The sequence below is a fragment of the Xyrauchen texanus genome, chromosome 15 (assembly GCF_025860055.1).
Source record: "Xyrauchen texanus isolate HMW12.3.18 chromosome 15, RBS_HiC_50CHRs, whole genome shotgun sequence".
In the NCBI taxonomy this organism is placed as follows: domain Eukaryota; kingdom Metazoa; phylum Chordata; class Actinopteri; order Cypriniformes; family Catostomidae; genus Xyrauchen; species Xyrauchen texanus.
Window position 1 is genome coordinate 3,950,461 of NC_068290.1, and position 26,138 is coordinate 3,976,598.

The window sequence follows — 26,138 nt, forward strand, 5'->3', positions numbered from 1 at the left end:
AATTGAAAAAAGTTACTTTGGGAGAAACCAGTCTCACTGTAGGGGCCAGTTCCCCTCTGACTAACATCATGAATATAATGCCACTAATTGAAAGTCTATGTATTCCATTATTAGATCAAGGTAATGCAGGCAGAGATCAGTGAGGTGCATCGCAGTTCAACCACTGGTAATTTCGGTGAGATCTATCCTAAGGCCAAGGTTCAGGCAGTGGCATATGAAGTATCCCATGTCTTATGGTTGGAGTTGGCATCAGTTCATCCTCTGAAGTCCATCGTAATAGACTGAAGTGATGTCTGGCTGGCACTGGCTGCATTTAGTCATCATAACACAGGGGCACATAGCAGTGGAGTTTGACACCAAGCAGGAAAGAAGATGGATCTGTCCAGCTCTGGTGACCTCGGGATATGAGGTAAACAAATAGAATAATAATAGTGTGGATACCATTAAATTCTTTGCATAAATGTTGATAAATCATGATAAATGTTTCTGGTTCCGGCAGACCTAACTAAAGCTGCCTAATTGTGAGTTGATGGATGTATATCTGGCTAAATAGATGAGTCTTTAGTCTAGATTTAAACTGTGGGAGTGTGTCTGCATCCCGAACAGTGTTAGGGAGACTATTCCATAGTTTAGGAGCCAAATAGGAAAATGATCGACCTCCTTTTGTGGATTTTGATATTCTATGAACTGTTAACAGGTCAGAATTTGCAGTTTTTGATGGAATATAGCATGTCAGAAGGTCACTTAAGTACTGCAGTGCTAGACCATTCAAAGCTTTGTATGTAGTTAACAAAATTGTATTCAATTAAATTCAAATGACGATAGAATTGGGCTAATATGATCATATTTCTTGGTTCTAGTCAGCACTCTGGCAGCTGCATTTTGAACCAATTGAAGTTTATTTATTGAACTTGCAGTACATCCTCTCAGTATTACATTACAATAATCTAGCCTTGAGGTCATGAACGCATTTGACAGGGAATTGTCAAATCAAACAAAAGTTAAATATCTTACAGACAAAGTGGTAGCAGTCTGCTACAGTAAATAGGACCTGAACCATGCTAATGCAAGTCCACAAATGCCAACATACTTCTCAAGCCTGTTCAAGAGAATGTTGTGATCTATGGTGCCGAAGGCAACACTAAGATTTAAAAGCACTAGAAGAGAAATGCTAAGAGCATCAGATGATTAGTGCAATCTCTGTACTGTGATGGGGCCTAAATCCTGACTGAAATTGTTCATATATACTATTTCTCTGTAGAAATGAACATAGAATTAGGAGGACACTACATTTTCTAGTATTTTCGACATAAATGGGAGATTTGAAGTCGGTCTACAATTAGCCAATTTGCCAGGATCAAGCTGTGGCTTCTTAATATGTGGTTTGATAACTGCCATTTTAAAGTTTCTTGGGACATGTCCTAAGGATAGCAAAGAGTTAATAATATTAAGAAGAGGTTCTGAGATTACAGGGATTACCTCTTTTAAGAGCTTAGTTGGTATTGGATCTAACATACACGTTGTGACTTTTGATGCTTCGATACGTTTTTTTAGCTCCTCATGACTTATGACAGCAAAGGATTGAAGTTGCTCGTGAGGAAAATTATGACGTAAAGGTATTAAAGGAAAGGAGCAGGCGAAAACCGGCTTTTCAATATAAATAATAGTTTTAATGATAAACTCAAAAGATGACACAAACACACACATGATGGACATGTCCATAAACGATCTCTCTCTCCCGCACGATCCTCTGCAGTCAGCCTTTAACCCTCACGGAGGCATAATTAGCCTAATACGGGACCGGGTGTGTAGGATCACGACCCGGCCCCGCCCTCCGCCCTGCCACATATGAGATACTGTTTTTTGTGGTACTGTGAGAGATGATTGCATAGTTCCAATTATATTGCTAATTATTTCAATTTTATCTGTAAAGAAATTCAAGAAAGTCATTAATATTGTGCTACGACGAAATACCTGGTTCAGTCAAGGCTTCATTCCTAACCAAATTAGCCACAGTTCTGAATAAACACCTAGGATTGTTGTGGTTATTTTTTTTATGAGTTTGCTTAAATATGCTGACCTGACAGCTTTTAGTGCCTGTCTGTAGCTACAGACACTATCCTTCCATGCACTGCAAAATACCTCTAATTTTATATTCTTCCACTTGTGCTCCATTTTCCAAGCTGCTGTTTTAAGAGTATGAGATGTGATCATTGTGCCATGGTGGAGGGCTTTTTTCTTTCATTTTTGTCAATCGAAAGGGGGCGACACTATCAAGAGTGGTAGAGAAGACTCTGATATTACTTCAAGTTCTTCTACACTTTTTGACTCACTGAGTATATGAGATAAACCTGGAAGATTATTAGTGAAGCTATCTTTAGTGGTTGAAAGAATAGTTCTACCTGAATGATAGTGTGGGGTAGATTGAGTAACATTATCTGATTGCAGCATACGAGAGACGAGGTAATGATCTGAGATGTCATCGCTCTGCTGCAGAACTCTGTAGTATCAACATCAACTCCATATGACATAATTAAATCTAGCATATGATTATGACGATAAGTTGGTCCTGTCACATTTTGTCTGACTCCAAGGAAGTTGAGAATATTGATAAATGCTAATCCCATTGTGTCATTTTCATTATCAAAGTGAATGTTGAAGTCACAAACAATTAAAGCTCTATCCATAGTAACTACCAGATCTGAGAGAAATTAGCAAATTCACCAAGGATTTAAATGATTTAAAATGATTTAAATATTGATCTGTTTCCCACCCACACATATCATATCACTTCTGAAGATATGGATTTAATCACTGGAGTCGTATATATTACTTTTATGCTACCTTTATATGCTTTTTAGACTTTCAAAGTTCTAGTCACCATTCACTTGCATTGTATGGACCTACAGAGCTGAGATATTCTTCTAAAAATCTTTATTTGTGTTCAGCAGAAGAAATAAATTAATAAACATCTGGGATGCATGAGGGTGAGTAAATGAGATAATTTTCATTTTTGGGTGAACTAACCCTTTAAGGCCACACCCACACTAGTCTGTTTTGTTTGAACACTCTGTTTTCAGTTTTCTATCATTTTCCAGAGCATGTGGTAATGGGGAGGGGCTTATTTTTTGGTGGAGGAAAACTCTCGTTTTTGTGATTATAACAACATTTTCAACCGAAAATATATTAGCGTGGACGTGGTCTAAAATTGCAGCATTACATTCGGTTACTGGGCTAAAAACAAGCTTTAGCAAAGGGGAAGATTTTCCGTTAGGAACGACTTAAATATTGGTCTGTTCCTCGCATGAACATATCGTACGGCTTCGAAAAACTTGAAATATAGTGCACAGATCATATGCACTACTTTTAGCATGCATTAATGGTGTTTTATGGTGAGAAATATGCTGATAATAACCAAAAATTAGCTAATTCAAAAGTTTCGACAACAACAACAAAAAAGTTTTACAAAGCATTTACTAAATGATCAGGTTATTCTATGCTTTTGACATCAAAGCATAAGCGCAAATTAGACAAGCCTGTAAGAATGCAGGTAAAAGTGTTTACATTAGTGCTGTCAGTTCATGATTAATCGCATAGTTGTTGAGGTTAATCACGATTAATCGCATATTTTGAAAGTGCTGAAAATTGACTATTTTCCTGTCAAAATGCATTTATTTCCTTTTTACGAAAGAAAACAAAACAATATGTTACAATATAATGCTTTATTTATCATCTTCCAAACAAAGATAGAAATGCACAAAAATAGCACTTATTCAAGTAACATTAAACGTTTCACAAAGTCTAAGTGGCAGTTTGACTTATTGAAAGAACTAGTCTCCTCATAGGTTGCATTTTCATTGCAGTGGGCATTAAATCACTTAAACTCTCATCCTCCACATCCACAATATTTATCTGCTGGTACTCTGTGGCTATCGGCTTTGTTATATCATTCATAAAGCCGTGTTCATGATTCACATCAGGGCGTCAACATCAACGTTTAAGTGCCGTTTTGAACTCCACATGAAAAGCGCTTGAATACAAAAACGTCTTATTCTGAGTTTTGTTTGTAGTTAAGACTTGACATGCTTCTGTGATAATTTAATGCACCTTAAATAGGTTGAACAATACTTGATTTCTGTCACAAGTCCCATCTGGGCTTATTTTGTACAACAAATAGCATTCCTTACTCCATCATTTGATCACTGACATTGTTGTTGTATGTGTGTTTTGAAATGTGCGTCACTGTAATGACTCCGGATGGACACATCACAAATGTTTCGCTCTTCCAACCAGTGTTTATGCTGGTTTAGGCTTTATTAGTGGTAAATGTGTTGATCGCGATTTAGACAAATTAACACGTTCAACTTTTTTAATGAATCGCATGTGCTAACGCGTTAATTTTGACAGCTCTAGTTTACATATATTGCGAAAACGAGGTCATGGGCGAAAATATAAGTGTGCAGACGTTATCGGCTTATTAAGCATAATCGGTGTAAGAAAAGCGCACAATGACGAATTTTCATTTTTGGCCGAACTATTCTGTTAATAATGTATGTGCTTTTGTACATACCACATCAATCGTCTGCGTAACGAATATGTCTGATCTTCTTGACTCAAAATTCATCTTCTAAACACTGTAGCTTTTTCGAACCCCTGTTCCAAGGAAGACATGAATCATCCAATGTTTGGGGAATTCCAGGAACTATAATTATTGGGACCGTGAACGTAGCTTCTGTGATGTTCTTGCAAGCGCGGTATTCCAGCTGGGGGAGAGAGAGGCAATACCAGAGTACCACACCTCGGCGTCTCCAGTCCTGTCCTCCTCCAGATTTGGGGAGCGTGTGAAATCCGTGGCACCTCTCCTGCATTCCTGCCTGAATCGGTGCCATATCTGTGATGGACTGAGGCAGGAGAGAAGGCAGCCGGGGATGAATACAGCTTAATCTTTACACAGGCCACATGTGTGCGCATGATAACATGGATGCTTTCTTCCCGTACCGGGTTATGCTCATTCTGCTGCCAGGTTGCTGCTTCGAACAGCCGTGTTTTGCTGCGATATTTAGCTTGCACCAGAAAAGAACGGTGCCACCTCCTAAGGAGGGGGTTAATGCATGTTTTTGGAATTGGAGTTAAAAATGTGCTGTAATTCCTGACACATTTCGCGAGACAGATACGCTGTCTTTTAGCTGCAGACAATATGTAAAAGCAATTTCAAATGGGTGGCTCGTTTCTCAGAAGCTGATATTTCATTTAGGACCTCGTTGTGACTGAGATGCAATGAAGTTATTTTGGGGGCACTTGTGACAACATTCGTACCAAAGTCGGTTTGATGTGCACACGTCGGCTGAGCAGACGGCCAAACTGAGACCTTCAAGTCTCAAAACGCATCCAGAAACACCCCCCCTAAGATCACTAAAACATGTATTGTGATTGCATTAACATAAATGATTCTATAGCATCTTCGTCTGTAATTACGGCCCGTGTTTCCGCGGTCTTCTGCCCTGAGTTTGGATGAACCCCAGGTGTAGAGCTCGGCTTGTCTAATGAGCAGACACTGACTTCTCTCCTCTCTGAACTGCATCGGTCCTGCAACCGGCTCAATTAAAAAATGCAGGATGTGCCTTGATATTAGCACAAAACTAATAGACTCTCACTAATTGAATCTATCACATTCAGAGGGCCGTGTATCTTCTACACAAATATAGATGTTTGGACAGCTGACAAAGGTTTTGTTTCTAAAATATCACTGCTGGCCAAGTTAGTAGATCAAATATTAGGGTGTTCTTCAGCTGTCAGAAACGATGACATTTATTTTAGAATTTGTTCAAAAATACCCTTTTTTAAACGTGTATATATATTAGATTTTTGTGTATTTTATTTATGTATGTTTTATGCTTTATTTTCTTATTTATTGCTTTTTGTATATTTTGATTGTATGTATGGTTATTTGAATTGTATTTATTGATTTTATTTTGGTTATTTATTTAGATGTTGTCTCTTTGCTGGTTCTTACAGTAAATTAAATATTTTTTTATTTTTATTTTTTTAGGTGTGTTTTATTTAGTTTATGTTTATGTGATTTTGTTTGTTTGTTTTTATTTCTCTTAATAAAATTCTGAAATTTCAAAAGAAAGAAAAATACATCAGGATGCAGCTTTTTCTGCCTTTTGCTGTTTTTTCTGTGCAAATATTTTGACATAATTATTATTTTAGCATGCATTCTGCTTTTTATCTTTGATATAGCTATCACACAAAAGACATCATAAATCATGACATCTATTTCAAAAGCACGTTGTTTGTTTGCAGTAATAATGCATCTGCATCTCCTTCAGTCGCATCTTAGTTGTTTAAGTAGATACGCTTGCAATGTCGGATGCACCTCTAATTGAAAAGTTAATTATCTTCCAGAAACCATCAGCTGTCACTTACGAGGATCAGATACCGGTATCATCCCCGGGGACTGATGTTATTTTGGTCGTAATGGTTTGGGAGCCTTTATTTTGTCGCATGTGAACGTTTGATCACAGAACAGACCATTTATGGCTTGCCGTTTAATTGAAGTCAAATTAGCAGGATGATACACAGTGTTTAATTTCACGTAGGGATTGTTTTTTTAAAACGCGGCTCGACCAACACAATCAAACTTTCCATTAGTCCATTTGTGTCTCTTGTGCTTTTGTTATTTTCTCATTAGACTATATGGAACTCCACCAACGCCCCCCACCCCCAACACACCCACCCACCCACCCACCCACACACACACACACACACACACACACACACACACACACACACACACACACACACACACACACACACACACACACAAAACAAAATTCTAAATTAAAAAATCAAGAGAATGGAATTATTCAGTGTGTTAACTATTATTCCATCAGGAGTTTTTTACCTGGAGTTGTGTCGCTTCAAAAGTCTCCCAACAGGCAAACAAGACAAACAGAAACAACGTCTACATGCTTGTTAGCTGTCACGGTTCCATCAGGGATCTCATTCTCTACGACGCAAACGTTTTTCATAATAAGTTCTCAATAAATGATGTACAGATGAGGTGATGTTATGCCACATTTGATGTATTCATTTGTCAGACAGCTTCAAAAGGGACTTTCAATGCATTCCAATGCATGCGTTCAAATAGGGGAGTCAAACCCACGACCTTGACGTTCCTAGCAAACTCTCCACCACTTGAACTGCAGGATCTGAAACCGTTTTAATGGTAAGGTGAAAGCCTTTAACTAGTAGGACAATGGCCAGGGAGTTTGTTTGAGATATGAAAGAACACTGACACGTTCATTATACAGTACATTGGTAAAAATGGCTAAATCACTGCGTGGTTTCTATCGCTTATAAGTCGAGAACTTGAGTGCAATCTGTGAATCATCTGTGAAAAATTGGATGTGGGTGTTTTTTCTATTTTATAGTTCAGGTCACTGCAGTGCAATACAGAGAGAAAAATATATTAGAAATATGTGGTGTGTATATTTAGAGTATATTAATCTCCCTCTGACTCTATATAACTAATATACGTATTTCTGCAAATAAAACCCCAGACTAAGGATTATTTATACACTAGTATTGAATTGCACTGGTGGAAAGTGGTACAGATTGTTAAGTCTTTTGACAAAAATCCATTCAGAGAGCGTTTAAGATGAATCATTGTCTCTGTACAGTATTCCCACAGTATGAAACTAGCAACAGATTCAGAAATCAGTCTTACTGTAATTAGGGAAATACTCGAAATGTCATTTTGAATCTTCACACCACTACAATGAATTCCACACTTTTGATATTGCTCACCATTACTCACCGTATTTAACAGTACGTAGGGTTTTCGCCCTTTGTTGTGGCACCTTTTGTTTCTATACTCCCACGGCTTACTTGAAGCAAATCGTTGCTGGTCTTTCCACAATTAGCCTGACAACACTTGTGTCTTGTTCTGCGTTTGCACAGAACCCTCTGTTCTCGACACATCTAACACACTGGGCTCTTTATGTTGCATTGTGCTGATATTTTAAACTGAATAATTTGCTGCAAGACTGAAAAATGAATGATCAGTGATTAGCATGCTCAGAAATTAGCATGCAAAAAGTGAAAGCTGTGCGAACTGCAAAAACTGTGACCCTATTTGTTCACAGTGAATACATATTTATTGCAACATCTCACTTAAAAGTTGTTGATGGGCATCTCATTAAATTGAATGATTGCATTACATTATGTATTCAAATTAGCAAGAGTTAAAAAATCCACAGAGTTATCAAAATAGGCATTCACTCTGTTAACCCAGGGTAAATGTTTCTTGAAAAGAGTGGTAATGGACATTAAATTGCATGATGTGCTCGATATGCTGTAAATTCTGTGTATCCAACACAAATGTGGTCAGTAACAAAACCCCCATCAGTTATTTTAAACCTGCCGTTTAAAAGAATCATGGTGGTGCAGGAAATGTTTGACCTTACTTTAAGCTTTGCTACTTTCATCTTTGTGGTTTTAGATCCCTTTTAACATCTGGGTATTTCCTACTCACCCTTTATCTTTATCTCTTTTCCATACAATCAGTGTTGGGTAAGTCATTCAAAAAAAGTCATCCACTACAAGTTACTAATTAACTCTAAAATTGTAATCAGATTACTTTACTGATTACTAATTAAAAATGAATAACATTGCTAAGTACTAGGGCTGTCAATCAATTACAAATTGTAATCGAATTACATGACATACCGATTTATTCATAGAATTAAGCGCATGCATCACTTTGATGACAGAAATCTGTTTTCATGTGTCTAGTTCTCACAGAACGTATTCTTATGTTCCGTCGGCCCTATTTTTAATTGTTGCTAAATGTACATGTGCGTGCCGAGGATGCATTTGGAGCATCTCACTGGTATTCGGGGTCATAAACTGTGCATTTTAAGGATGCTTTATAAAGTAGTAAAAGCAGTGGAAACTATGAAAATCACAAGTGGTTCTTATTCTGTTTCTGCACTGCTTGTGAGGTTTGTTGAAGTGCGCCGCCACTTATTGACGTGGCTCGTAAAAGCAGTTCTATCAGGAAGACTTGCAGACTTGAGTGAAATTTAAGATGACATTTATTTGCTGAATATAAAACAGAAATGAATAGCTCTCTTTGGCGTAGGTCCCGTCCGAAGAAGCTGTACTCGGAACTGTCATGTCCTGCCGGTGATAGGAGGCAGGGCAGGCAGCCTACCCCCATGCCGGACGGTACTCAACTGGTGGTGGTGGGGTGGAGGAGGATACTGTGTTAGCACTCTGAAACAGCAATGTGATAGATTGTGAGCAGACTTATAAAACAAGCGGCTTACATGTGATTGACTAGGAGTTACTCCGCTAATGGTGCGATGATGTACAGCTGCTAGTCTTCCCGCTAGAACTACACTGTGCTTACATGTGTATTTTAAGCTTGAATTGATCGTATGGAGGAAAATCCCTATTTTCATAAAGGAATTTACATACTCATCAGTGGGTATGTACATTTTATAAACGTCTTATTTTTTGTAATTACACTACTTTTTAGTTACTTTCGACTGAAAAGTTTCATTTTTTCCACTCAGTGTATAAAACAATTGTGTTTTGAATGTTCTCATTATGGGGTGTATTCTACATAATATTGTTTGATAAATATGCGTATTGTAATCAGATTACACCCAACACTGCATACAATTAAAATATTTTGCATTCCGCATAAAAAAAGAGACTAGTAGGGGTTTGGAACCACATGAGGGTGAATAGACAATGGCAGAATTAAAAATTTTGGGTACAGAATGCCTTTAAGTTGAATGAATATTTTGGTAAAAATAAAACTGTTTGTCTTAAATGCCATCGCAGAAATTGCCCATTCAAATTGGTTGCAAAAAATGTTTTTTTTTAAAGAAATATATACCAGGTCGGGATTTGAGCATGTAACCCTTGCAGCATAAACAAAAATATTACCACTAGACTTTTATTTTTGGTCTTATTTGGTCATATCTCACACATAATTGCACCCTTTGCATGACGCCCCTGCCAATTCTAAAAGTCACAATGGTATTTCCCACAATGAGCTTTTTTGAAACTAAGCACACTAAATTCCAGAAATATATTTGGGTTTGCTTGTTAACATTTTATCTCACTTCAGCCTATGACTTTGCATAGAAGGTGAAAAATATTTCACCTGTATCCCATATCCTGACTTCACAGCTCACAACCTAATCTTAAAAGGACAGGCCGAATGTTTTAACTGATATAGTTCAACACGCCATTGGCACCTCCAACTCTGTTGATGCACAAACAACGTTTCTTAGCTGGAACAAACATTGGGTTTGAAGCTGTGCTGTTCAAGAATGCTCTGTTGGTATGGAAGTGTCCAGTGTTGGCATGTGACCGTTTCGCCTACAGTGCTCGAATGCGTGCCACCACCATTCGCCCCGCGCAGCTCAAGCGTTTGCACAGCGTCAGGTGGCGATATGCCGCGGAGAAGAACACCACTTCTTATCGACGCCAATCCAGATGAACTCAAAGACACGCTCCCCCAACATTTCTGGGCCCACTTGCTCCATATTTGGGCATCGTTTGACTTCTCTTTGAGCCGTGACAAACCTAAGGCAATGGGAGAGTCTCAGCCAAGGTGCTCACAATTAGCCACATTTCCCAGGGCTTCTCCGTCCCTTTGGGAATCTCGGCCAGCTTGGTGCCGTTGGCAACCTTCGAGTGATCCCTGAGAGATGGATGGGTATGATATGCCTTCCACAAGAGTCCATTTGCATTGTGAGGAATTCTAAAAGGGATAAAAGAGGCATGTTGGCTGGAGGTGTCGTGGAGCAGACAAACTTGATGGCATGAGCTGCCTTCATTTCCATAGTTTCGCCCCCTTTATATTCACATACACACTTAAATGTTTTGGGAGAGACATTTCAGCGCATTTAAATGCAAAAGTGAATCCCATACTTTTTTGTTACATGTGTGTGAATGAATACAGGAGTCACTTTTGTAATTGTGTTTGTTGATATAGTGATAACCATTGCCTTGTAGCTGTAACGCAAGTGTTTAAAGGAATGTTTTGGATTCAATACAATGAAAATAACAAAAAAGAAAGCAAAAATATTGGTAACAGTAAGTCTTTTACAATGGAAATGAATGGGGCCATCCATAAATGTTAAAATACTCACTTTTTCAAAAGTAAAGCCACAAGATTTAAATATATACTGTATGTTAACATTGTTTTAGTGTCAGAAAATCACTTACTAATCTTACCTATGTAAAGTTATATCCAATATTACAACTTCGTTGCAATTACAACTTTACGCAGTTGAACCCTGTAAGCGATTTTATCACACTAAAATCAAGTTTACACGTATAATGTTTACGTCTCATGGCTATATTTTGAAACATTGTGGATTTTGATCATAATGAACTGGCCCCATTTACTTCCTCTTTAGGGACTTACGGAAATGTAAGCGCAGCATAGTTCTAGCGGGAAGACTAGCAGCTGTACATCATCGCACCATTAGCTGGGTAATTCCTAGCCAATCACATGTAAGTCATTGCTTTATAAGTCTGCTCACAATCTATCACATTGCTGTTTCAGTGTGCTAACACGGCAACCTCCACCAACCCACCACCACCAGTTGAGCCCCGTCCCACACGGGGGTAGGCTCCTCGCCCCTGCCTCCTATCTCCGGCAGGATATGACGGTTCCGAGTACAACTCCCTCGGACCGCCAGATGAGGCCTACGCCAAAGAGAGACATTATGTTTCTGTTTTACATTCATCAAATAAATGGCATCTTAAACTTCACTCAAGCCTGTGTGTCTTCCCGATAGAAATCACTTTTTTTATAATCCAGGGGTGAGCCGAATAAATTGTATTTCTTTAATCTCCTTTCTCCCAATTTGGAATGCCCAATTCCCACTACTTAGTAGGTCCTTGTGGTGGCACGGTTACTCCCCTCAATCCGGGTATCGGAGGACAAGTCTCAGTTCCCCCGCTTTTGAGACCATGGAGACTCACAGCATGTGGAGGCTCATACTACTCTCCGCGATCCACGCACAAATTATCCACGTGCTGTGAGTCTCCATTACCTCATTGAGAGCAACCACGAAGAGCTTACCCCATGTGACTCTACCCTCCCTAGCAACTGGGCCAATTTGGTTGCTTAGGAACAGGGCCGGCGCTCGCCAAATTGATGCCCTACGCAGAGTCCAGGTGGACAGAATGTGAAGCGATCATCTGAACGGGGAGGGGGGTTCGCATGATATGAGCGCGAAGCCATCCTCTGTGTTCCGCGACTGCTTTCGGGTCCTTGAATAATGTATAACGTGCGAGTAAGGTGCCCTCCTAGGGTAAGATGGTGCCCCCCTAGGGAGTCGGTGCCATACACAGTCTGTGTAGTCTGCTTATAAGGAGCGGCGGTACTGCTTAGGAACCTGGCTGGAAGCACTCAGCACGCATTGGATTCGAACTCGCGACTCCAGGGGTGGTAGACGGCGTCAATACTCACTGAGCTACCCAGGCCCCAATTAATAATCTATCATATTTTAAATAATTATAAGAGATCTTGAGGCCCCCCTGGAAGTGTGCTGAGGCCCCCTAGTGGGTCCCAACCCCCTGGCTGTGAACCACTACTTTAAATTATTTGGTATTAGATATTTTTTAAATCATTATTAGTGACCAGAGACATATTAATGTGTGGCAATTATCACAGATGCTCCAAACGGATGCTTACGTTTTAGAAATACCCCATTGCATGAAGAAATTTAAAGAAAAAGCTCTTTTTATTTGGTGTACATGTCCTGTATATATCTGTATTTCTTTGCCGACTTTCTTGTGGAATTCAGTTGTATATGTAGCAAGTGGCCTGTTGTTTTGTGCTGCTTTGTAATCATAGCAATATACAGAACCGCTTTTCTTTTTCCTATATAGTTTCTTGTGTTAAAAGTGTAAAAGTGAATTGCACTATGACTATGAAAACATACAGTAAATAGGACAGAAATCACTAGCTCTTTAAAATCTCAAATATTTGAGAATGACTGACATTAAATGGAAATTGTTTCTTAAGTTTCCTGCTTTGATAACCCCACATCAATTGCTGTAATTTGAATGCTAAAAGAATGTAAAAATGTACTGTAAAAAAAACATTAATTAGTTAACGGGCAGTTCTCTTAACATACACGGTTAATAATGATAATATATTTAACAAGAGTGTGAATGTGTCTTGTGTGTGTTAGTCCTGTGATGGGCTGGCTACCTGTCCAGGGTGCTTCCCTGCCTTCGGCCCAAAACAGCAAAATATTAACAAGACGATGCATTTTACGGTAAAAAACTGTGTTTGTTTTTTAGATGTAAAAAGTATGATTTTACCATATAATTAACGGTCAAAATATATGTTGTGTTTAACAAGACAAGGCATGTAATTTTTACAGTAAATTATCGTTAAAGCTGCAGTGAATAGCAATAATTGGGCTTTCCCAGAAGTTCTTGCGTGACCCATTACATTTCATTATATTTTATGGGAATAGTTATGTTTCTTCTTATTTGAAATATCAGTTATGTACATTTGGGTGTTCTGTGTTATATGTTTATTGCATTATTTTAGTGTCACATGCGTTACCCTGATGGTGTTTTGTGTTTGTGTGAGTAACGCTGTGCACTACATGTGTATTAGTTATAACTCCGGGAATCATTTTGTAGTTACTATGGTGATTAACAATACACTTTAATGTAAAAAAGCGGGGGGTTGGCATTGTCGAAATAGCTTCAAGATATGAAATTAAATTCTTCTGTCCAGCTGTTGTTACATTTACATAATATTTTGTTTTTTTGCTGGGGCACCACCTGAGTCTTCTCCTCCCATTTACCAGTGATGCTTGATTCAACGTCCCGCGTCTACTACCTGCGCAGATATCAACAGCGCAACTGGGTTGCAGGTTGCCAGGTTGAGGTCACAAATGGGTTGAAATTTGTATGATGTGTTGATTGTGTGAGTAGGATGTGTTTCATACAAGATCTGGCAACTGGACAAACAGGGAATAATATATTGATGTGCTTATTCATATAACGGGGTTTGGGCCATACAAATTACGGGAGTTTCCCAGGTGAAATAACCAACGGGTGGGAGCGGGAGATTGCTGTGAAATACGGGAGACTCCCGGGACAGGTATGGGATAGTGCATCAAGACTATATCGCATTTAATAATATAAATGGTAGCGAACCATAAAATATACAGGCATCAAAATGACATCCCATAAATCCTAAAACATGGTCACAGTATTTTTTACGGTAAATCTCTGGCAACCACAGCTGCCGGGATTTTACTGTAAATTTTGTTTTACGTTTTTGTCTCTTATTAGTAAATTATTAATGTTTCAGGCTGCTCAGATTTGCAAACAGACCAAAGGTTTCAATGTGATTTAAAATTTGTTGTTGTGTGCCGTACAAGCCCTCAGAAGTGAAGCCAAAACGTCTCGATCGCCCCCCGGTGACTGGTCCTAGAATAGGTCATAAACCCCGCCTCCCCATGTTATTCAACGAATAACATGGGGAGGCGTGAGACCAACTAAACAATTAAATTACACTTCACATATCTTTTTTCCAAAGATAGTTTCTGTCATTTACTGTAGTTTCTATCACGTTGATGTCATTTCAAGTGTTTGTTTTCAAAATAAGTTTGTTTTTAGTTATTTGATGCTATAAAAACGGTGCTGTGACATCGTGATTGACAGCTGTGATTGACAGGTTCTCTGAGCGAAGTAGTCACTGAAGCACCAACTGACTTTTTTTCGGGATCTTCGAAGGACTGAGGAGATTGGAGCTTTATATTTAATATCTAAATTTCTATAATTAATTATTTCACACCGTCATAAGTCAAAAGTCAAAAGTGCAGGGGCGGGGCCTTGATTTCACGGCTTTACTTCCTGCGGGGCCTTGATTTCACGGCTTTACTTCCTGCTCACTACTGCGCAGGTCTGGTGCCGAAATCGCAACTGCGCAGACTCAAGTCCCAAGATGTCAGCGCCATATCGGGACACTGGCGGCTTCAGTTCTCACCAATGGAAAAGAAGCGAAGGTGCGTCGTCCATCTTTTTTTACACTGGGTACCACATTCATTTTATAGCTCTATACTCTTACTGTTTGTCAACAGTTGCCCCATATGTGACTATTTTGATTTCTCCCCTGGCTTTATAGGAGAAAAATCTGAAAAGCCTTTGAAGGGTTCTTCATTCTCTCATCATTCTGCTTTTGTTTTTGCCGATTCGCATACTTCGCACAAATCACCACCTACTGGGCAGGGAGGAGAATTTATAGTCTCACCAACACCTATCATACAGCTTTTGAAGATATGGATTTTACCATTGGAGTTCTGTGGATTGCTTTCATGCTGCCTTTATATGCTTTTTGGACCTTCAAAGTTCTGTCCACCATTCACTTGCATTGTATGGACCAACAGAGCTGAGATATTCTTCTAAAAATCCTCATTTGTGTTCTGCAGAAGAAAGAAAGTTATACACATCTGGGATGGCATGAGGGTGAGTAAATGATGAGGGAATGTTCATTTCTATGTCTCTCTCTTTGGCGTAGGCCCCGTCCGGCGGTCCGAGGGAGTTGTACCCGGAACCGTCATGTCCTGCCGGAGATTGGAGGCAGGGGCGAGGAGCCTACCCCCGTGCGGGACAGGGCTCAACTGGTGGTGGTGGGGTGGTGGAGGTTGCCTGTGTTTAGCACACTGAAACAGCAATGTGATAGATTGTGAGCAGACTTATAAAGCAATGGCTTACATGTGATTGGCTAGGAATTACCCCGCTAATGGTGTGATGTTGAACAGCTGCTAGTCTTCCCGCTAGAACTACGCTGCGCTTCCATTTTTGGGGAACTATCCCTTTAAGTCTCCTGCTATGATAAAAGATCAATACACATCTCTGTAACTTACTTTGATAATTAAAACCTTTCTCCCTAGATAAAAAATACACTTATTGAAACTAAACTGCAAATATACATTATTAGTTTGATGTGAACACCTTAATATCAGTAGTTATTAGTGCAGTTATTTTATAGTATCAAATATTAAATTCAAATCAATGACAGATTGTCATCATTTTTAATTCAGCCATCTAACATTTCCTTCCTTATCTGTCAGCTCTACCCAAACGGTTTTGATTGATTCAGACAGGAAATGCTTGTGAAAGAGATTTATACCTCGATTCATCTGCAAAATAATCAAATCATTACCAGCTAATGACAGTCAGATGACTGATTATATGGATATTTGCCTGGTCCCACAATCGGTAGAGCCCTATAGACACACACGTCACTGTGAGACCGTAATTGTGTTTCTGCTGTTCTGAGATCAGTCGCGCTCACAATCTCGATTTAATGAAGTCGTCTGAGGCAGCAGCAATTACTGACTTCTGTCGCTATCACCGGGGGCAACGAGGTTTGGGAGACACTTCTCTTTGGTTGAGGGATCCCCCATTGCTTTCAATGGAGTGATGTAGAGCGCTTGTCAAAAGCAACATGGAATATCAGAGGATTAATTGGTCGGAGAGAAGAAGTGGAAGTCTCTATCATGAGTGCATAATTGAAACTCATTTAATTCTTTGTGTAATCAAACCAGCACTGGGTTGAATTGTTTCTATTGGCTGATATTAGCCAGGTTGGATTTTTTTATCTCATCTTCATTAAAGTCACAAGTATCGATAAAGCACAAGCTAGGAACACACAAACAATTATAATCTTTCATGTCTTTATTGAACACATCCCATTAAACATTCACAGTGCTGTGGAAAAAGTAAGTGAATCCCTAGGCTAAAGACGACAAAAAAAGCTAGTTAGAGTCAGAAGTTGGCAAATCTGGCATCCAATTAATGAAACGAAATTGGAGGATGTAGGTTAGAGCTACTTTGACTTATAAAAAGCACTCAAACATTTTAAGCATCTGTTGACGTGGACCATTCCTCACAAAAAAAGAGGACATATGATCAATAATTGTTGCTTTGCATAAGGCTGGAAAGGATTAAAAAGTTATATTATAGAGCTTAGATATTTATCTGTCTACAATTAGGCAAATTTTCAACAATTTAGTACTGTGGCTACTCTCCCTAGGAGTGGCCGTCCCGCCAATGTGACTCAAAGGGCACCCCTCAGAATGCTCATTGAGGTAAACAAGAACCCTAGAGTGACAGATAAAGACTTGAAGGAATCATTGGAACTGGTTAACATCTCTGTTGATGAGTCATCTATATGGACAACATTAAACAGGCATGGTGTTCATGGCAGGACACTATGAAGGAAGCCGCTGCTTTCCAACAAAAACATTGCTGCACGCTTGAAATTTTCCAAGGAATATAATTGTTTATGTGTTGTTAGCTTAAACACATTGTGTTTGTCTATACTTGTGACTTTGATGAAGATGCGATTGGACACATTATGACCAATTAATTCAGAAAACCAGCAAATTCCAAAGGGTTCAAAATCTTTTTTCTTGCCACTGTATTAGGTATGGACAATGAGATTTGAGAGCTGCAGTGGAGGTGAAGTTTTCAGAGAACTAATGACTTCAATTTTGGTCCAACCCGGTCTCATGGCAAGATGGCAAAACCTTAAGAAATCATACATGTTGGCTAATACAACAACAAACAACTTTTACTCCCATAGGGATAAACAAACGAACTAACAAGCCTAATCCCTCACTCTGTATGTAAACATAACCATGATTTTAGTAGGAAAATTAAAATTACCGTGAAAGATCCCCTCATGGGATGCCTCTATAGTGAAAAATGTCCTCCTGGTGCCCCTGTTTTATTTTATTTTTATATATATCCTTTTAAAAAACAGTGTGGCAGGGCGGAGGGCAGGGCCAGGTCGTGATCATACACACCCGGTCCCTTATCAGACTAATCAAGCCCCCGAGAGGGATAAAGGCCGACTGCGGAGGATTGTGCGGGAGAGAGAGATTGTTTACGGACATGTTCGTCATGTGTGAGTTTGTTGTCTTTTGTTTAAGTTTATAATTATATAATATATAATTTATATTGCCAAGCTGGTTCTCGCCTCCTCCTTTCCATCGAACTATGTTACGCTGTTGTCGAAATCCGGGAAGGAGGAGGGATGCCTTTCGCGGAGTCCTCGACACTGCTCTCCACCCGGTGGAGCACCGATGCCATCCGCCAGGGAAGGAAGTAGACCGACCGCCCGGGCGCGGTGAACGGCCGCCGTTCACGACGCGAGTGGGGACTGGACTCCCCGACCACCTGGAGCAATGGAGCCGCTGCCAGGGTCGGAGGAGTGCCCTGCCATCCCCCAGAAACGCGGAGGGGTCGACAGAAGACCGCCGTCCGCGAAGGGAGGAGGGAAGTGACTCCCCGACCGCCTGGAGCGGTAGGGCCGTTGCCAGGGGCGGAGTAGTGTCCCCAGGAGTCGCCGTGAATGCAGAGGGCCGTTCTTTCCTCCGGAGGTCGTGGGTCTGACTCCGGTCCGCCCGGGGACGAGCGGGGAGGGGCGTGCCTCCTGCCGTACGTCATGCCGGGGGCTCCCCAGCCTGAGAGAACGAGGGAGGAATGTGGCAGGGCGGGGGGCGGGGCCGGGTCGTGATTCTACACACCCGGTCCCTTATCAGGCTAATCAAGCCTCCGAGAGGGATAAATGGAGACTGCGGAGGATGGTGCGGGAGAGAGAAATCGTTTACGGACATGTCCGTCATGTGTGTGTTGTTGTCTTTTGTTTAAGTTTAGAATTAAAATATTATTTATATTGTCAAGCCGGTTCTCGCCTCCTCCTTTCCATTGAACTATGCTTCAAACAGTTTAGTGGAAGCATGATTCTACCTCAATTTAATTTCTGTTTGGAGTCAATAAACTCATCCAGGAGAAGTTAAACATATCTTTAGAAAGAAAAGAAAAAAATGCAAAAAATATCTGGATGAGTTTATTGGTTCCAAAAGAGAGTGCAAACCATCTCTTGGGTGGAGTACCCGTTTATTTTTAGTGCAGTCTGAGCTGGAACCTTCATATCTCACTACAGTGTGTGAGGTATGTTACATAGCTATATGTTTTACATTTAGTACAAAGTACTAAGTAGTACTATGGAGTAATTTTCTTTAAAGGGGTCATGACATGAGAAACCAAATTTGCCTTGATCTTTTGGTATATAAGAGGTCTTTGTATCATTAAAACGTCCTGCAAGTTTAATATTTTAAGACGTCCTCCCCATTCTAAACGAATCATTTATTTAATCAAGCTCAAAACACAGCTCGTTCTGGATTCATGGTTAGAAGTGACGTGTCGGTTAGAAGTGACGTACCAGCGTTTGCATATGACCGCCTCCAGCACAAGATAACTACGCTTTAAGCGCAAGACAACTACGCTCATTTCAGTATCGCCGTCGCCTCACAAGTGTTCAGTCGATGGACAGCGAGCTCTGACAGAGACTACTTGTGCACAGGAAAATTACGATGCCACACAGATGTGCTGTTCCTGGCTGTGGTCAAACAAAACCTCTGAATAAGCTGCCGAAAGATCCAGACGTCAGGGAAAAATGGATGCAGTTTATTTTTTGCGGACGTCCCAGTGAAGTGTTAACTTGAGCGTTTGTTCTGTACATTTTAAGGATGACTGTTTTGAGAACAAATCTCAATATGATGCTGGCTTTGCCAGAAAACTGTTGCTCAAAGATAAGTCCGTGCCGACTATTCTGGGAACAACGACGACGCAAACTGTAAGTAATCTATTTTAAACTTTAAACTACTTTTTAAAGCGCAATTTCATTCATTATGAATAATCACAGTGTTTTTACTTAGTTTACTTGCATATTGTTCTGGCTGGGGCGTCAATAATTGATACATAGGCACTGACGTTAGCCAATCATAACAGTGGGCGTTAACACTGAAGTCTTAAATGGAAAACGCCCCCAAAACAGACTGTTTGAATCAGAGGATGAGAAACAGGGTGGGAAAAGGTCATAAATCACTAGATTTTAAAAGTTTTTCTTAAAAAAAAATATATTAATACTATAATTGCACCTAAGGGAACATAATAATACAATAAAAAAACCCATGTCATGACCCCTTTAAGCAATAGCCTATACAATAACGCAAGGCTGCTTGATTTCAATCTTTGAACTTAAACTTCAAATTAAACTTAAAAAAATGAAGTGCAACTATAATTGTGCTGTTCAACTTTTTGAAAGATGGCTTTTCAACAGTTGTTAAGGGCAACATCTCTTTGGCAATGAACCTACTTCATGTGTGCTTTCTCTCCATCGTTCCCCACCATATGCAGCTGGTGCCCTTTTTATTTTTTTCGCCCCTGCCCCACAGACAGCCTGAGTCTGCCACTGAATGAATGTAGAGAATGTCAATTCTGACTGGCTGGATGAGTCCCATGAATCAATATAATTGCATTATTATGTACAGTATACTATTGCACATTTCAGGACGTTCACTGCCAAATTCAGACTACAAAAAGTTTCCAATTTGTTCTGGGTGGGAATTTCCTTCTCTTTCTTTTCATGTTTTTTTGTATTTATGAGCATATTTTCAAGCACTGTAACACTTAAGATAAATGTGACTTTATTACAGTAATTTTAACATACAAACCGCACACTGATTCCTAAAATTCCAGTGAAGTTTGAAGTTCGGCACTCACAAAGCGAGTGATTGCCTGCCATTAAAAGCATTTGACTGACAAGCATGAACACATCGCTTGGCGAGAGCTTTTATGAGGGAAATTTGCCGCCTATGGAGACGATCGGTGACTACAGTATATTTTACCTGTTGTTAATTTGTTCATAAGTGAAGATCATCTATTCTGCATAATTGCATAGGGCTGCAAAGCAGGATGTAACCATGTCAACCTCTGTAAGCAATACAGCACACTTGTGCTCAAGTAAATGCAGGAACTCAGAAAAGGTGAATTGTGGCAAACTTGTACTCTGAGCGTTGGATTCATTACATTCATCAAAACACTTTACTGTGCATTTAAGACCTGATTTCATTAACATTCATCAAGAAAATAATATATACAATTTAAAAAATACCCAGAACATTCCCTTTGTATAACATCAGGACATTCTTACCATGGCAAAGATTAAAGCAGCGACGTGACATTTATCACATACAATACATTAGGCAAAGCTGCATTTTTTCCCATTTTGTTTTAATAAAGCTGCAAATTGGTAGTTGACAAAAAAAAAAAAAAAAAAAAACATGGACATGCAAAAAAAAAACGATTTTTCGCTTTATTTCTAGGTGTTATCACCATTTTAAATAATTATCACCAATTATTTAAATGAATAATTCTGTAATTATTTACTCAGTCTCATGTCATTCCAAACCTCTATGCTGTTATTGTCTCAGTGGAACACAAAAGGCAATTTTTCTTTTTTTTTTTTATTCTCTTTTCCATACATGACAGTTACAAGTTACAAGCAGTATGACCAGGCCCAGAGGGAATCTGCAAACTTTTTCCACATTTTATGCATAGATTAAAAAAAGATAATCTGTTGAATTCTGCAGATGGTATTTTAAACATTATAAAATGTGTTTAAAAATGGGTTAACCCTTTAAGCTCTTAAGATTTCCGGTTTCAGTGGCATACCCAAAATGAATGGATAAACTCGAAAAAAAACCAACAAAAAAAAAACAAGAAGGGTCAAGTGTTTGGTGTCATTGTAAAGAAGCATTTTCAAACATTTTAGTGACGTAGATTATGATATATTCTGAGACTCTCAGCCTAAGAAACTGCTTAAAATCTGACAAAACAATTTACATTTTTTCTCATTTTTCTTATTTGGCATTCTATATGTCTGGGTGTAAATAAAGTGGCTTCGAAAAACTGCTTTTGTTTCATCATAATCATGTCAACTGTATCTGAGAAAAGTTTGTGTTGATACAACAAAGCAATCAAAAGTTATAGCATTGCAAAAATAATTTATCACAATGTCTCCAAGAGTCCAAAAGCCACTCCAACCAAATGAAACATAACACTAATTACAAATGCAAACACAACAATGACTAAAGGTATGCATAGCATGCAGGCATGATTTTAGTACTGAGATTTCACAGAAAGAGATTTTCACTCATTGACGGCCGGTGGGCCCATTTGAGCTTTAAGAATCAGAATCAGCTTTATTGCCAAATATGTTTACACATACAAGGAATTAGTCTTGGTGACAGAAGCTTCCAGTGCACAGCAACAATCAGGGGTGGAAAGAGTACTGAAATATAATACTCAAGTAAAAGTACTGTTACATCTTAAAAAAATGTAGTATGAGTAAAAGTACCTGTCCTAAAATCTACTCAAGTAAGAGTAAAAGAGTAGCTCATTTAAAAGTACTTATGAGTACTTTTTATGAGTTGTGAAAGTTACGCCCCTTTATAATACAAAACTCTTGGCTGTAATTTAAAAATGTAGCACACGTACCGTAATTTACAGTCCCTTTTATGGCTGTTTGCCAGAAGAACAAAACATATAGGTATTTTATAGGTGTTTGTGATTGGCAACTTTATTTTTATTAAAATATGTGACTTATCTATAATACTGTAAACACTACATGAATCAGATTTTTTAAAAGAGCGACATGATTACAGAACTGAAACGATGAAAGTCAATTTCAATATTATAATGTATGAAACAATCACTTTAAAATCAGTTTATGTGTAGGTGCATAAAACTTGTTCAAAACAAGGTCAAATGCAAAAAATTGGTTTACTGTCCTTTTCTGCATTACGCACGCCGTTTTGTGGTCGTTCTACATAACGTGGCGGCGCATTTTAGCTTATTGCAGCCCATTCGCTCCATCAATCAAATGTATCTTGTTTTAAGGATTTTTCATATTTTTACAGGAAAACAATACAAAAATTATTTTCAAGAATATGATTTTTGCCCTAATATCAAAGGTCTTACTAGAAAAAAGAAATTATGATCTAACATGAATTTTCTTGATAATAAATATGATCGTGTCTGGTAACATGTGCGTGTAAAATGGCTAGAAATAGCATTTTAGCTTAGCGTAAAGCTAACAATTTAAAAAAGGTTTATTTCTATTTCTTCGGCTCCAAACTTACTTCAAACATACTTCTCTGTCTGCTCGTATGAATCATAAGATTCACACATCATAAGAAAGTGTTTCACCGCTGTTCAAATGCACTTTGGATCACATCATCTATATGTATAAATGTTTTCTATCTGAAAGGACTAAATATTAAATGAAACAAATGACAATGAAATACAAAGTAATCTCTTCAGTAATCAAAATACTTTTTGAATGTAACTGTATTCTAATTACCAATGATTTAAATTGTAACTGTAATGGAATACAGTTACTTATATTTTGTATTTTATATACGTAATCCTGTTACATGTATTCCATTACTCTCCAATCCTGTGTATATCTAAATATATACATGTCTTCATAAATTTCATTGAACTTGTTTGCTTTATTCAAAGTCTTCTGAAGCCTAACAAATGTTTTGTGTGAGGAATAGACTGAATTTTTAGAAATATAATTCCCTATGGAATTTTGCTTTATGGAAAACAGAGGCTTGGACATTCTGCCTAACATCTCCATGTTTTTTTAATTAAACTTTTAAAGTGTATTTGTTAAACCAATAATCAATGTCATTATATGGAAAAGAGCAGCCAGTACATTGATCAACATTTCTCAATTTGTGTTCCATGCAAGAAACAAAGTCATTCAAGTTTGGAACACAATAAAGTTGAGTAAAAGATGATTTTTTGTTATTGTTTGTTTATTTGATTTTTGGTGGTGAACTGTCCCTTTAAGAATAAATGTTTTCTCACATTCTTTCTTCAACTCCTTTTTATCCACAATTACAGATATTTATCTAGACTGTGGTGAAAGACTCACGTGCAGATTTTGCACATTTAGAACAGATAGTTGTTGTATAAAATATCTTATATGATAAAATATCTATAAAATGTTATTAAAAAAAATAATTTAGCACACAAAGCGATAGCAGATTATTAAAGCTTCAACTTTTTTAAGAAATGAAGGTTTTTGTATAATCTGCTTGCTCATCACTTTCACATAGTAGAACACTTCCTATCTCGCGAAATCTTCAGATCAACATCCTGTGAATGTCTTTCATGGGTGGCAACTCTGAGAAATGGGTTATCAGCATCTCAAACTGTAATATTACAATGTCTGGAGTGAAGTGTGTAAAGGTTAAATCATATCGGCATCCCAGACATCATGATAATAATTTAGCTGGGTCACTGTTTTCAGTGTATGGTTTGGAGTCCAGACGATCATCTACCATAAACATCAGAGACCCGTTGACATCTGCCTGAGATAAAATGTCCTTTTATGTCTTCATACGTTTTTGTGAAAGTAAAATATTGATGATTACTACTCAAGTCAAATACTCTAAATACTGTCAATTGTTCAGAATGAACAACAAAAGAATAAAACATTATACAATTAAGCCGGATGTCTAAGGTTTTCTGCGTTTTAGTGTTTTTAGTGTTCTAAATATAGTCTGTAATTAAAATGTACCCACTTCTCATTCAGGATAGTTGTTAATCATAAACATTAATTTCAGGGTGTTGTGCTTTTAAAATCTGCAGCGGTTTATTGTCTAAAAACTCAAAGGAGGGCGAGAAGCAAGAGCCAGAACCTTTATTGTTGCGCTTCGTAATGTTTCATGGCCCTTTCAGTTTGCACAAACTTCTAAGTTCTTTTACAATCATGCATTTTAATTTTACTCTCCATTAGATTTGTCTGGTGGAAAGAAATGTGACTGTCAACACAATTAAGCTCACTTCCTGTTTCAGACACCCACGCCGCCGCTTTCACACCTGCTGTCAGTTTGGGGGTCTGTCCCTTCACTGCTAATACTGCACTGTTAGCGACTTCAACCTGCACGTTCAGCTGTTATGGCAGTCTTGGCAGACTGTGAAATATTAAAGTCAACATGAAATCAGAAACTGACCTTATTTACCTCCTTAACAGGGCTGCACTGGTAATCTGGCATACCGGGCATTTTCCCGGTGGGCCGACGCACTTTTGGGCCAGTCAGGTGCGTAATGTCCATCGGTAGAACCGAGCGGGCCTGTGGTTCGGCTGCAAAACGTGCCGAATGGGCCGCGATAAGCTACAATGAGCCACTGCTTTATGCAGAACGGACCACAAAATGGTGCCGTCGTTGAATATCCAATCTCACTTGAGCAATAAGGTTTGAGAAGCCGTCATGGCTAAAGGGCATTTCAACCCCTTCAATGCTAAAAGCAAATAATAAAATGCAACTAACCATATAATCATGCATAGTTATGTAAGTGCTGTAAGTGCTTTTTTTCATGGAAAGTGATTTAAACAATGTTCCTACCCCCTGAAAGATATTTATGAAATAAGTGTCAAGATATCTCACCAATCTCTGTGATAGCTTGAAACATTAAACAGAAATGTGTCCGCAGGCAGCGGTCTCTCAGGCTCTCTGAATATCAATCATTTTGCGCGTTCTCATAGTTTTGTACTTACAGCTAAATATTGAGGCTTACTGCCATTTTGACGCCATGTTGTTCATAACAGTTGTCAGTTGAGGGCACTATTTTCATGCAGTTTTTTTTTTTAACCAACCGTTTCTTCCCAAAGTCAGTCTCAATAAAGCTCATTTGGTATCTTTGAAGTGCAGGGTTTTGGAAAGAGGGGACATGGGTAATCCAACAGCTCAGTTTTGTGGAAGTGGAATGGCTAAAAACGCTTACAGCACCTTTAATATTGCAAAATAAATATCAAATTTTAAAAGGGTAGAAAAAATGATTCCAATAGCTTTTGTTGGTGACTTCAAAGGCTGGGTGTCCAACTCTGCTTTATTTTGGTGCAAAGTGTTCATTTTGTGTTTTTCTACGGATGGGATGCTGTTTTGACCAATCAGCTGCTTAAACCTAAACCAGATAGTGTCATAAAAAGCAAATGTGAGATGAAAAACACAATTTCTGTAGCAACCACATCATTTTGTGGTGCTTCTATGACACTTTCAGCCCAAGTGTCAACTTGCTTGTGTTACCTGTCCTACTCGACCCAGAGACGGGAACGCTAGTGAAGAGGCTTAAGCCCCTATCGCCAGTCGCTAGTGCGCCTCTTGCGGCCAGGAGAGTGAGGTTAACACACTGTACAA

The 26,138-nt window shown here is 38.7% G+C and overlaps 1 protein-coding gene across 1 annotated transcript in view; it reads left to right on the forward strand.

Moving 5' to 3' along the window:
* Positions 1–347: 347 nt before the first annotated feature.
* The window catches only part of LOC127655922 (DNA-binding protein SATB1), a 105,384-nt gene continuing 79,593 nt past the window's right edge, over positions 348–26,138 (forward strand). Inside the window, exon 1 of the mRNA XM_052143995.1 lies at positions 348–409. The gene's annotated coding sequence lies outside the window, so the exon portion shown is untranslated. The remainder of the gene's footprint in view (positions 410–26,138) is intronic.